The 13340-nt window shown below is 38.9% G+C and overlaps 1 protein-coding gene and 1 pseudogene across 3 annotated transcripts in view; one reads left to right on the forward strand and one right to left on the reverse strand.

The window, feature by feature from the left end:
• Nucleotides 1–13340, reverse strand: part of PLCB1 (phospholipase C beta 1) — a 706046-nt gene that overhangs the window by 407425 nt on the left and 285281 nt on the right. The window lies entirely within an intron of this gene.
• LOC143678315 (MOB-like protein phocein pseudogene) lies at nucleotides 9481–10129 on the forward strand (annotated as a pseudogene).

Here is a 13340-nt window from a genome sequence, read left to right on the forward strand (position 1 = left end):
TGAATAAATACCACCATCACCTCCTCCCTTTCAAACCAATCACATTCTTCAGAAACTTTGCTAGGATCAAGCTTCTAAACTGCTTGATGGCATCAAAAGAGCCCCACGCCTTCATGTAAAAGCGTGACAAGCAGTTCAGATTTTTTTCTACGTTGGCTTTTGTTTCTATTGAAATAGAATCTGAACATTTCATAGAGTAGACACCATGTTATTAGAATATTGTATAGAATGTCAAGTTCTGTACAAACATTATTTCATTCATCTGCATGATCCTTCTGGAGTGGGTAGCATGTTATTATTAGTGTTTTATAAGTGGGAAAAGTTAGTTCTGAAGGTCATAAAAAACATTCAGCCTCAGCTTTCTTATCTGTAAAGGAAGACTCATGTAAGAATCTCAAGTTATAGCATCCATTGACTTTCATCCTAGGCAAATAAGGTAAAGAAAACAGGCAGGCCATGTTGGATATGCAATAGGAAAGAACTGTGGAAAATGAGAGACCACATGCCTCCCAATTTGTGTTTCATTTGAGGATGGTAGTACAGCAGAGTGGTTAAGAGAGCAGACTGAGAAAAATTCCTGGGGGCAAGGAATCTGCAAATCTAGACTCGTGTGGAGGCTCCCTTTTCTATATAGTAAGGAAGGCAAACTTGTTTTGTTGAGAGATAAAGAAGATGAGATATTAGAATTTTATCATTTAAGGGGGAAGAGGACTTCCTGGGACACTGCTAGTAAGAAAACTTACTAGGATAAAATATTCATTTATTCATACACCAAATATTGATTGGGTATGAGAGACTGAATATACAAATGGGCAACACCTAGAAAACAGAACTCTTGACCCATAACTTCGGCAGTAACCAGTCTGGGAAGCCAAACCACTAATCAGCCCAGAATGCTCAGGACTTGGTCAGTGACTGCCAGCTTCCCTATTCTGTGCACCCCACCCCACACCCAGCTTCTCTCTAATTTAAGACCAATCGGAGAAAGTCAAATATATTCCCTAAACCAACCATATCAGCTCCCACTGCTGGTTAGCCCACTTCTGCTTTCCTCCTGCCAGCAACGTCCAATCAGGACATACCTGAAGTCGTCCCTCTTTTCCTTTATGAAGCTTTCCCAATTCCCTGCAATTGAATCTCTGCAAATGCAACTGGAGGTGGCTGACTCCCTTTCTACAGCAAGCTCTGAGTAAATAGTCTCTACTGCTCCTATTTTAATGGCCTTTCACATATTTCCACAGGCACATACTAAAGCACCTTTATAAAGAGATCCAGTAAGAGAGTTGAGAGGGAGAGCAAAGGTCCTGAGACCTATGTACAGATGGCATGCCAAGGGTAAGACAGGTGCCTAAAGCTAAATGTGCTTGGAAGGTAGAGTGGGGGTGCACTCGTGTGTGTGCATGCATGTGTGTGTTTGGGGGCATCAGCAAGAGATGACTTTGAAGAAAAAAGACAGGGGAGATAATGAAGGGCATTAGATGACACACTTAGGAGTCTATAGATTTACCCATGGGTAAATTTAAATCAGGGAATAATAGGATCTAACTTGGACTTTTAAAATGTTACTCTAGCAGGATTACAGAAGTAGATTGATAGTAGGCCATCGATGAGGTAAGTCTACTTAGGAAAGCTTCACTGTGGTCCATCCAGATGAAAGATGCTGAAGACCTCAACAATGACAGTAGATTAGGAAATTAGGAAACAATAGGCAAAATGATAAAGGACACAAAATTGACAAGATGTGGGGTGAAAAAAAGAAAAGAAGACTCACTCCAGACCTCTGGATGGTCATTCCTCATGGAGAAGAGTCGGTTTGCAAGTAAAACTAATAGCAACAGCTAACTAACATCAGCTAGGACGTGGTGGCAATGGGATCCGGGATCAAGATGGCATCTGAAAAGCTCACGTTATTAAGGCTGCACATGCCACAGCCCAGGGAGACATCAAACCTGCCTGAGCATCTTCCACACTGCACTCCCCCTCAGTTGGGTTTCTTAGTACATTTGCAAAGAAGTGTTACCTCATTAAGAGATGATCTTCTGTAGGTGGAGACTGTATGCAAATTAAAGCAGGCTATTGTATAAATCATTAGGTAGGTTAAAAATTTACCTATACATTTACAGAAGTTGAAGGAGGATAATTTTGGACAAGATGTGCTGAAGCTAAAGACTTTTTTTTTCCTTTTTATACATGTTAAGTCTTTGATATTAAAGTCTATTTAATCTTCCTCACATAACTTGTATGTTTATTAAAAGCAGAAAATATTTCTTCAAAGATAAACCTACTGATTGATTAGCTACTAAGGACAGGTAAAAACAAATAATTCTTTTATTTGTGAAGATTAGAAAAGAAAGAAGGCCATCAAGCTTAACAATTATTTCCTTCTCAGTGAGAAACAATCAACCCCAAACCTTTCCCTCAAATTCACACCAAAGACACGAACCTACTCTACAATATAGTACAGGTACATTGGCCACTTCTGCTTGTGCTTATAGATCTCACTTGTAAGGAACTTTGGGGATGACAGCTCATTCTGAGGCACTACATAGAGACAAAACTAAAAGACTTCCTGCATTTGTGGTCCTTATGTTCTGAAAGAGAACAGTAGCATGTGAGGCATTCAGAAAAATCTTTTTGCTTAAAAAACAGGTAATAATATGCTACGTTTTAAGAGTTAAATTCATAACATATTCCTCTTGGCCATTTTTTTAAACCAAATCTTTTAATTCTCTCTGTATCAAAGATGGAGGCAAGAATTTTTGATTAAACCAGAACACACATTCCTATAATTTACTGTGTGGTCTTGATTTGGATGTAAAAAGCTTTGATTTTGCTGTACACGCCATTCTGATTACCAGCCCTGCTTGATTATGGTCTTGAATGCGGATGAGAATTAATATTCAGCACAAAGATGGGACCCTACAAAGGAAATGGGAAACCTGTATAAGCATCCAACTGTGTAATGGTGATGCTTGAATGCCCTACGAAAGGACAAAGTTGAGCTGTAGTCATTTCCCTTCCACTTTTTTTTTCCAACCACATGGCCATGAAACCACAGGGCTGAGAATTACAGGCCTCATAATTTCAACTAAACTGCAGTAAGAGGTGGAGGCAGGGGCTTAAATAGAATAATAATATTTCTAACAGTAAGGGTTATTATGTGACGAGAAAGATACTAGTCATTGTATATACCTTATCTTATTTCAGATTCTCTCATCTTATAGCTAATGACCTACTAGATATTTCCACCTGGCTGTTTCATAGAGCTATTGATGGAATTCCTGACTTTCCTCTCCCAGACTTCATCTATCCTTCCTTCTTTCCTCCCTCCCTTCCTTCTGTCATTCATTAACATATTCAACAAATATTTATTGAACACCTATCATGTGCCAGAAAATGTTCTAGGTGCTATGGACCAAAACGTAGTGAACAAAGCAGATTAAAACATATGCCGTCAAGAAGCCTACATTCTAGAAGAGAAAAGCAATAATTAAGACACATAATATGTTAGATGGGGATCAGTGCTATAGAGGAAAGCAAACCCTGGATGTGGAAGGGAGAGACAGTACAATTTTAAGAAGGCTGCTCAGAGAATGGTCAGAGAAGATTCTGTTGCAAGGGTCACATTTGAGCAAAGACATGAAGGAAGAGGTGGAGGAACGAGCAGACCCATGTCTGAAGAAGAGCCCAGCAGTCTGCACAAAATCACGTCATTCACCAGGCTGTTGCGACCAAGAGCCTGTGCACCCCTGACTAGTTTCCTCCCTCTTCATTTCCACTTCATAATCAAATGCTGCCAGCTCAATCTCCAAAGTTTATCCCATTCTAACCATTTCCTACCATCTCTGCTTGAGGCTCACTCCTTCATCCACATAACTGCTGGTCTCCCAAATCATGTTTTCTTCCTACCTGGAGTCAATTCTCCACATGGCAGCCAGATTAATCTTTTAAAAACATACATAAGATCACCAGACCATCTCACTTTTCGAAGTATATCCTGCAAAGACATTGCTCACTCTTGGAATAAAATCCCAACTCCTCCTGGTTACATCTCCACCTTATTTCTAACACTCCTTCATCACGCACTGTGCTGAGATCATTCCGGTCTCAGAGCCTTTGCATGTTCAGTTCCCTATGTCTGAAACACTCTTCTGCCAGATTTCTGCAGGGTTTGCCCAACTCTTACTTTATTCAGGAGTAACACCTTCTTTGACCACTCTGTTCAATATTGCTAGCCTCACTCTGTTGCTCTTTCCCTACCTCCTTAATTTTCTTCCCCACCACCCCAATCTCTGTCTGACATTATATCATGTAGTTAATTGTTTGTTTCCTCTCTGAGCCCCAGGAGGCAAGGACTTTGTTCTCAGCTGTGTTCCGAGCCCTCAGAATAGTAACCTGCATATAGCATATGGCATATTAATTTGATGAAAATCCTCACAGCAACTCTAAAAAGTACATATTTCTATCCCTATCATATGATGAGGGAACTGAGACCTAGAGAAAATAAATAACTTTTCCTGGCTCATTCAGTCAGAAGCCAAGTTTATTTACCTCCAAAGTGAACACATATTTTCATCTTTGTCCCTCACAATCACCCTGTCAGGTGGTTACAAGAGCTATTGTACTGTTTGGCTTCCATCACAAGCCATGGTGTATAATGCTGGCTGGGTGAGAAGAATGCTGGGAATCAGAGGCACAGAGGCCCAAAGATTGGAGCTGAGGGCCAGCTGCAGGAAGGAGCACTCTAAGAAGGATGCTATGCCACAAGCAGAGTTACCATTCCACAGTTGGGTTATTGTACTCACAAAGGATAGATAAGGAACAGAAACTATAATACAAAGTCAAGAAGGGTTCATGGAGAACTAATTTGTGGCTAGGCTTGTAAAGAACACAGGAGCAATTCTCCCAGCTGGAATTCTGGCATCCATGACCTCTGGTGTCCTCAAGGACAGGTGATGGGGCAGACAGACATGATACCATCAATCATAGATCCTCATTAAGCCAACATAGTTTCCATCCTGGACACTGTACTCACAAGCCCTCTCTGAAGCTTACAGAATTGACTTATGCTGTTCTACTAGTATATTTTTCCTCTACTGTGCTCATCAGATAAAAATCCTATTTATCCTTCTAAATCCAAGTCCAATATCTCTTCTGTTTGGCTTTTTCTGCTCCAGTGCCTTTGGAGAGAAACAAATGTCTCTTTTCCAGGGGTCACTGAGCACTATCAATAGAGCTTCATACTATAACACTTTCTCTATTCTAACATGCAAACAATATTTCTTTTAATGTCTGGCTACCCTCACTTGTATGATGCTCCTCAACGACACCACTTACATGCTATTGATCTTACATCTCCAGCAGGTAACACATGTCTGGAGCTTGGAAGGGACATGACAGATGAGGACCCTGATGCTTGCCCAAGGCAATTAATTAATGGCAAAACTGGGATATGAATCCAAATCTTCTACGTAAAATCTCAGTGCTTTCTCAGTAGACATGCAGCATCTCTTTGCCTTATTTTACCTTCTGTGTTCACATGACCAACAAACTCCTGGGAGTTTCTGCTCACTTCTCTCTTGAACTTTTGGCTTTGGTAAAAAAGGCTAAGAGATGAAGTAAAAATTAAAACAGAAAAGGAAATAAACAAGAGAGCAATCTCTGCTGGCCAGAAAAATGTTTATTTCCTAGGAGTGGCATCCTATGAGTGAAAAATTAAAGTAGAACAATGCTTTGCAAATTGAGTCTTCTGAAATGCAGATGTTTTAAAGATATTGCCATTTAACAGAATATTCACAATGAAAATTGTGCAGAATTTTCCTAGCAGAATTCTTATATAGCTGTTATCAATTTTCAAAATAGGACAGAATTCCAGGACTGGGTCCCAGGGAACCTTGTAGAGAATTTCAGAGCTAAGATAGCTCCCCAAATGCCTATATTACATGTTTCTAGATGAACACAGGAAAGAAGGAAGGGATGGAAGATAAGAGAGACAAATAAAAGAAAGAGAAAGGAAGGAAGGTAAGGGGGAGGTGCATTAGCTTCCAAGAACCAGTGCTTATTTTTAGTTCAATTTGATCGAGTTGGTTGTAAATGATAGAATTCCTCCAATAAAATCCTCCACCTTGGTTGGTTATTGTTACAAAGTATGACATGGCTAGAGAATGCTCCACTAAACACAGAGACCTTAAAGATGGACCCAAACATCAGGGATCTTACTAAGGAAAAAAATATAAATCTTCCAGCTCTCTGCTAAGGCACTGAGCAAAGCCATCTGGACAGTTGAGGAGCAGAGGATGACGAAAGCACAAACAAGGAGAAAACAGCAGAATTTAGAAGAACTCTGATGTAATAACTGTGAGCAACTCCATCACTCCAGAACTGTACTGTTCTCAGATGTAAAGCATCACCTATGAATTGTCCCAATTATTGGATGCATCTTTCCATTAATTTTAGAGATTGAAAAAAATTCACATGATGACTTTGCTCACTGCACTAAAAAAAAAAAAAAGAAACTCTTTCTCAAGTCAACTGCAGTTGCTATGACCCATTCTAGCTAAATATTAGGTATTGGGGTAGATGCAAAGAGATTTGGTGTGAAATATTTTCAAAAAGAATGAGAATACAGTCACTTCATTTACAATCTCTGACTCATCTAATACCATAAAGGAAATTAATAGCAGAGTGCTTCCGGGATTAGGCTGGGAAGAATACCAGAAAAAAATGACCTTGAAATATTCATGATAAGTCACCAGGCTTTTTGAAGACTTCAAAGGAATCATATTAATGTGTGGTGGGAGAGTATCTTTTAATTTATTGAGTAAGTGAATCTCATAAAGCAAATTTCAGTTATATTACCATTAACTTTCATGACATAGATATTTAATGCCACAGAAATATTCCATAAGAAATTTATGTTTGGTGACAGCCAACTCCATGGTTCAATGGGCATTGTAATCCATTAGAGGGATTATGCCTATCACAAATATGGCAGATACATATCCTAGGGAGTGTCTTAGTTTGGCCTCCCTCAATGCAGCATAGGAATCAAGGATTTAAGCAGAATACACAAATGAGATGGAGAGAGGGGACAATGAGATGGGTTGGTTGCCATCTGGCACTGAGTGGTAGCACACTCCTGCTAGCTGGAAATACTGTAAGGGATGGGGTAGAATGCGCCTCAAAGTATCCTCCTGGAGAACAGAGAGCTTGGGGCATTCACCAACTCCCATCTCTCATGGCATTGGCTGAAGTTTGCTCCTGGAGGGTAATAACTCCACTGCATTCTAAATTGCACCTGCCACTGAGTGATCCTCTGAGTTCTTTCCCTACTTCTCACCCACCCACATGCAGGTGAAGTGAGGCACTGGCAGTGTACAACAAAATGTCTCTGTCGGAGCCTGCCCATGCAAAAAAAAAAAAAAAAAAAGTCTACGCCCCTTTTGGCACTCGCTGAATTCCTGAGGGCCAACGGTATATGGCCTGATGTAAATCTAGTGTCAGCTACAGAGAGGCAGGATGATATGGCAGTTAAGACAATTTGCTCCGATGATATGGTAGTTAAGACAATTTGCTCCAAGAAGTGTCAGCTTCACAACACTACTTAAGGACATCTATTCACAATTCCTGATTTTCTCATCCATAAAATGTTGATAATAATAGAATCAATCATGTATATAACAGTCCTGCTAGAAGACCTGGCATGAAATTAAATTTAATAAATAAAAATCGTTTCCATTTTCCTGTATCTACAACTCTTTTATCATCAGCATCGCTCATTAAACCAAAGAAATCAACCCGGTTTCTGTTTGTCCTTCCTCTGAATTTGCATTTACGAATATTCCATTCCCGTTCTCACTTTATCTGGCATTTGAAAGAGCCAGTGGACGAGGTAGGACGTGCTACGCAACACTCTAGTTGCTGTGATCACAGAACCCAGAGACTCTCAGGACTGCAAGGGACGTCCACATACATCCCATTCAATCACCCATGCAATCCCTCTCAGGAGATGCAATTCCATTTCCTACCTGGAAGTAATCTGCGTGACCTTAAACACTTGAGGCTGATTTGTGAGAGGCTCATTTCTTTCCTTTGTTGTCATCACCATTCACACAAACGGCTAAAACGCAGACAGGGAAAGGCAAGCAGAGCTTGGAAAAGCTGAAAACAAACCTGCAAAAAGTATCCAGTAGAAAGAACTCTGATTTTTCAAAAACAAATTATCCCTGAGATATTGCATTGACATTTTCTCCAAATTTGCTCAGAAATGGTAGACATTGCTATTTCTGTCCCAGCAGGAGCCCTGATGTTGAAACAGGTTTTTATACGAAAGGGTTTTCACAGTCTCGGGCCCACTTTTTGTCTTCACTGGGTGCCTAACTCGGTAATTATTCTGTCAGTTCTGGCTTCTTCCCGTGCCTTCTAAAGATAACACATCTGTGGATTGAGTTAGAAGTATATCAACCACTTTTCCATGCAAAAATGTGGCATGCACCGAATATCTTTGAAAAGCTATAATTATCAACTACTAGTGGTAAAAGCAGAAAAAGGCATTAAGACTAATATGCATTTAAGTGTTGCAGAGCCTGCTCAATTTAGGGCAAAAATACATGGCAGGTCTTTTTTCATTCTTTCTCCTGTTCAATACATTTTTCATTCTGTTCATGAAAAGGAAGATGCACTTTTTAAAAGGGATTTGTTCCAGTGAGTAAGCTCCTACCCCTGGTTTCTTTAAGTCCGCAAGATGGCAACCCAGAAGCCACTGTGTGCCACCATCTGAGCAGGAAAATAGAGCGTTATTGTGAATACAGAGAAAGGATCCTGTTTCGGGACCACTGACCACTTGAAAGAGGTGACATGAATACAAAGGTCACCAGCATTTTCCTGACTTTCAGTCCAACATACACACAGAGTTCAGAATAGCAGTCCAAAAGGAAACTAAAGATCATTTTGTCACTTTTCCCTCTGCCCTACCCACTTCCCCTCCCACCCTTCATTGCAGGAGGGCCTGCTAAAATCAGGCTCTGCAACTGTGATCACCCAGGTTTTCATTGAGGAACTCAAAAAGACAATATCCATCAGCCTGGCACCTTGTTGGACAGCTCAAGAAATTAGAAAGTGTATTTCTGATATTGTGCCAAATTATATTTCATTATTACTTGTACTGATTGTCTAATTCCAATGTACTAGACTTATTCCTTCTGCCACTGGAATAAGTCAAAAGAAACATATCTTATCCCTCGACAACATTTTGTCTCCCAAAAGCTAAACTGCCCCCTCAGTTCCTTCGCTTGTTATTCATGTGACATGGTTTCCAGACCGGTCACATCCTAATGATGATGATTATTATTCTAGCCCTTGTTTGAAGAGTATTTAGAATGTGCTGGGCACTGCTTCATGTAACTCTCTTTGAATACTCCCAAAGTCTTAGGATCCTCGTGTCAAAGATGGGCATGGGGCCCGGGCTTTGGGACAGTGGTCACGGCAGAGGGGACTGCAGTGCTGAGGTGGAGCAGGTTGGGCACCAAAGCACGGGATGTCTATAATTGGCCTGATGAATCTTTTGATGAAATGGACAGTACACTAGCTGTTCACCAGTATATTCAACAGAACATAAGGGCAGATCGCTCTAATATTGACAAAATTCTTGATCCACCTGAAGGCCAAGATGAAGGCTCTGCCATGAAGTAAATGGACTTGCTGCCAAACTTCAGAGTGAATGCCATCCAGACACGTGGTACTCTGAGGACAGCAACTGAACAATGGGCTTTTCTCTACACAGCTCATAATTCTCCAGACGAGTGCCCTGCCGCAGACTACACTAGGCACACCCTCAATGGCGCTGCACGTCTTCTCAACAGCAATAAATATTTTCCCAGCAGAGTTAGCATAAAGGAATCATCTGTAGCAGAACTAGGATCCTACACTTTGCTGTAGCATTTACAGAATAGTTTCACATACTTACTTTCATCACTGGCAGATATTTGATGAATATGAAAATGAAACATTTTTGTGTCATCGGTTTACTAAATTTGTGATGAAATATAATTTGCTGTCCCAGGATAACCTGATTGTACTTATTTTAGAAGAGGAAGTACAGAATTCAGTTTCTGGAGAAAGTGAAACATGAAGGGAATCAGGGAAAAATGTACTGTACACATAATTAACGTTAATTATTATGTTAATATATACTGTACGTATGTATATATATATATAATTTTAGATACATCAATCATGTATCCATATTATAGCTTTTTTTGTTTAGTATAGTTTTTTGTATGCTGTGTGTAGCCTTTTAAAATGGGAAATACTTATTAAGTTATTCATGAACTGTGTATTCACCAGTGTGGCACTCATGGTTTTTAAATAAGATTAGTATTTGTTTATAATGCCTGTTAATAAAAGAATTTAGTTTGATAAAATTGTTATTAAACAATCAATGGATTACAATCCTCATCAAATAAACCCATCATAAAAAGACGAGTGAGCCTGAAGTTTCACACAAGCCATTTATCAAAGAAATGGTAACGCTTTCTTTTGGTTTTTATCCCTGAGCTTAGATAGTCTAGAAAATTCTGTAGTAGATGGTTCAGGCTTAACTTTTTAAAAGTGGGATAAAAGTATTTCAAAATTCTGTTTGTAGTTTTTGATATGCATATATAATTATGTGTATCTCCAAATATAAATGCAAATGAGGTATTAGGAATACTAAAGTGATTTTACTATGCTGCATAAAGTATATTCTTGGCCAGGATACCTGGAAAGGATTTACCTTCCTGCAACAATGGATGTTACATGTGAAATGATAAGAACCATAAGGCACGTAGATGATGTTCCCACTAGAAAGCCCCGTCTGTCCCTTCTGAATTCCCTTAACCCCCTCCCTGAACTGCATCAGCTGAGAAGCTTTTCACCAAACTCTGATTTAGTGTTGGTTTCTACCTATTTATATTTGTACTCGTTGCTTAAAAATTATACATCATATTAGCAATTACATTACACTACAGGAAAAATGCATTGGTATAGGCTCTTACTTTTGTTTTGTAAATCATTCTAATCATTTGGAAAACAGTCTTTAAAATAATTTAACTCTTCCTATTAGTAATATTAATCTTTCCATCTAATCACTGAGGCAGCATTTTGATAGAGTTGAAAGAATATTGTAGTATTTATTTTTTAAACTCTCCCCACAGGTTTATGCTTGAATTATATGCACATGTGGGATTATTTGCAGGTTCCAAGGGTGTTAATGAATAGTTATACATTTTTGGGGGACTCTGCTATAATTCATTGTCTTAAGAAGGATTCAACTGCAGATTTAACAATCTAAGAATCTGTTGGATGCAGTTTTTAGAAAGGCACTGGACATCTTACTGCCAAGCTGTAGTAAGGCACCAAGAGAGGGTAAAAATTGTGCATGCAGTGAAGAAAATATTTAAATCCATCACTTGAATAGAGTTAACAAACACGGGAACTTCTTTTTCATTTTTCATTGATAAAAGGCTTATTTAGGAATGAAGATGAAAATGTATTGCTCTTACTTGAATATGAGGAAATAATTTATACAACATAAGACAAGTATGTACAGCAAAAATGTGAGAAATAGTAGCATACTGAGACTGTATGTAAAATTTATGCCTTTCTAAACCTGCCAGTCTATTGGATTTGAACAGTACTATCCCAGCAGCCATTCGTTACTGTGCCCCAGCCCACAACTATCTTTTAGGAAGGTTTGTGTTCACAGTGAAAGGAATGTGGACTTTGAAATTATGCATTTATATTAATGTTACTATAAACCAATGGGAGTAGTAATTTTTAAATGAATTTGCTAAGTGTTGAGAGACTAAACTACTAAATTAATAAATTATATAGTATTTTGGCTGTTTTCTCTAGAAGGCATCTCAATGAATTTCTGCTGCTTGACTATTTTCTTGGTGAACATTTGAACTAAGGCAGCAACTGGGATTGGTGATTTAGCTAAGTATTTTGAAACACATTGGTTTGGTGTTTATGGGGGAATAAAATGATTTTTTTCCTTACTCAAAAAAAAGAAAGATGAACACGGGGTATGCAACTTGCTCCAATTTTACAGCTAACAAATGGGGGAACTGAGAATAAAACCCATGCCTCAAAACCCGGCACCATTCAGCTCTCAGTTCTCTTGCTTGCTTGTCTGTTTAGGTAGTGCCACAAACTGAGAGCAGATCTCCAGATGCATGCTCATGGGTGCAGTGTATATTTGGCCTTTGATTTTTTTTTAATGAAGCCTAAAATGTAATTAATATTCAGTCAAATCACCATGTTATCTCATGCTGAATTAATGAAAGCAAATCACCCAGTGTATGTACATTCATACACAGAAACATAGTATTTGTGTGCAATTTCAAAAACTCCAATTCTATGTATCTGAGATTCTAGATCATCGAGATTGCTTTGAGAGCTGATGCTACTTTATCTGATGAATTAGTTACATCTCCAAATTGTACATCAGACACAATTTGGAAATAATGTATTGCATGATGGTGCCATAGCATTTCTTAAAAAGAAAAAAACACTTGATCAGAGGAGAGGAAGGATATAACACTGAGATATAATCCATCATAAGCATCCATTTATTGAAGATGACTGTACAAAGAGCTATAAATTTGCTTGATTAAACAGTCTACTCATGCTGCCAGCTAATACTCCCCCTGTTCTTTACAAAAATGTTCTCAAGCCAAGGACTTAAAATCCTGTAGTAGTCAAAGATCCTAGCAGAAAACCAAATTCAAATGAAATAAATTAAATGAAGAGACTTTAATGAAGGGACAATCCACAGAGATGATGACCAGTTAGGAGAACCAACGAGGTTTGCTGATGCCCAGGAATTAGCCGCTGCAGGGAGCTACTACCCCTGGGCCTGAAGAGATGGGATGGTGGTGTTGGTGGTGGTGGTGATGGTGTGTGTGTGTTGTGGAAATAGATTTACTATAAGGGAGAGAGCTGGGATTGGTGATTTAGCGTAGAAGAGGTGAGGTCTGTTGGGAGCTGTAGTTGGGAAGACAGCCATTGTCAAAACCATGGTGCTTTCCCATTGTCCCAAACAGAACCTAAAAGTCCTGGAAATGAATGGCAGTGACGATATCATAACATTTTGAATGTAATTGTCACCGCCAAAATATACATATGGAAGTGGTAAAAATGGGAAGTTTTAGGCTATGTATACGTTAGCAGAATTTTTCTTAAAACACCATAGAACCGAATAATACAAAGAGTAGACTAATGTAAACAATGGACTACGGTTAATAATATAATTATAATGATATTGGTTCATCAATTGATGATTTGTAACAAAGGTACCA

The sequence above is a fragment of the Tamandua tetradactyla genome, chromosome 1 (assembly GCF_023851605.1).
Source record: "Tamandua tetradactyla isolate mTamTet1 chromosome 1, mTamTet1.pri, whole genome shotgun sequence".
Taxonomy (NCBI): Eukaryota; Metazoa; Chordata; class Mammalia; order Pilosa; family Myrmecophagidae; genus Tamandua; species Tamandua tetradactyla.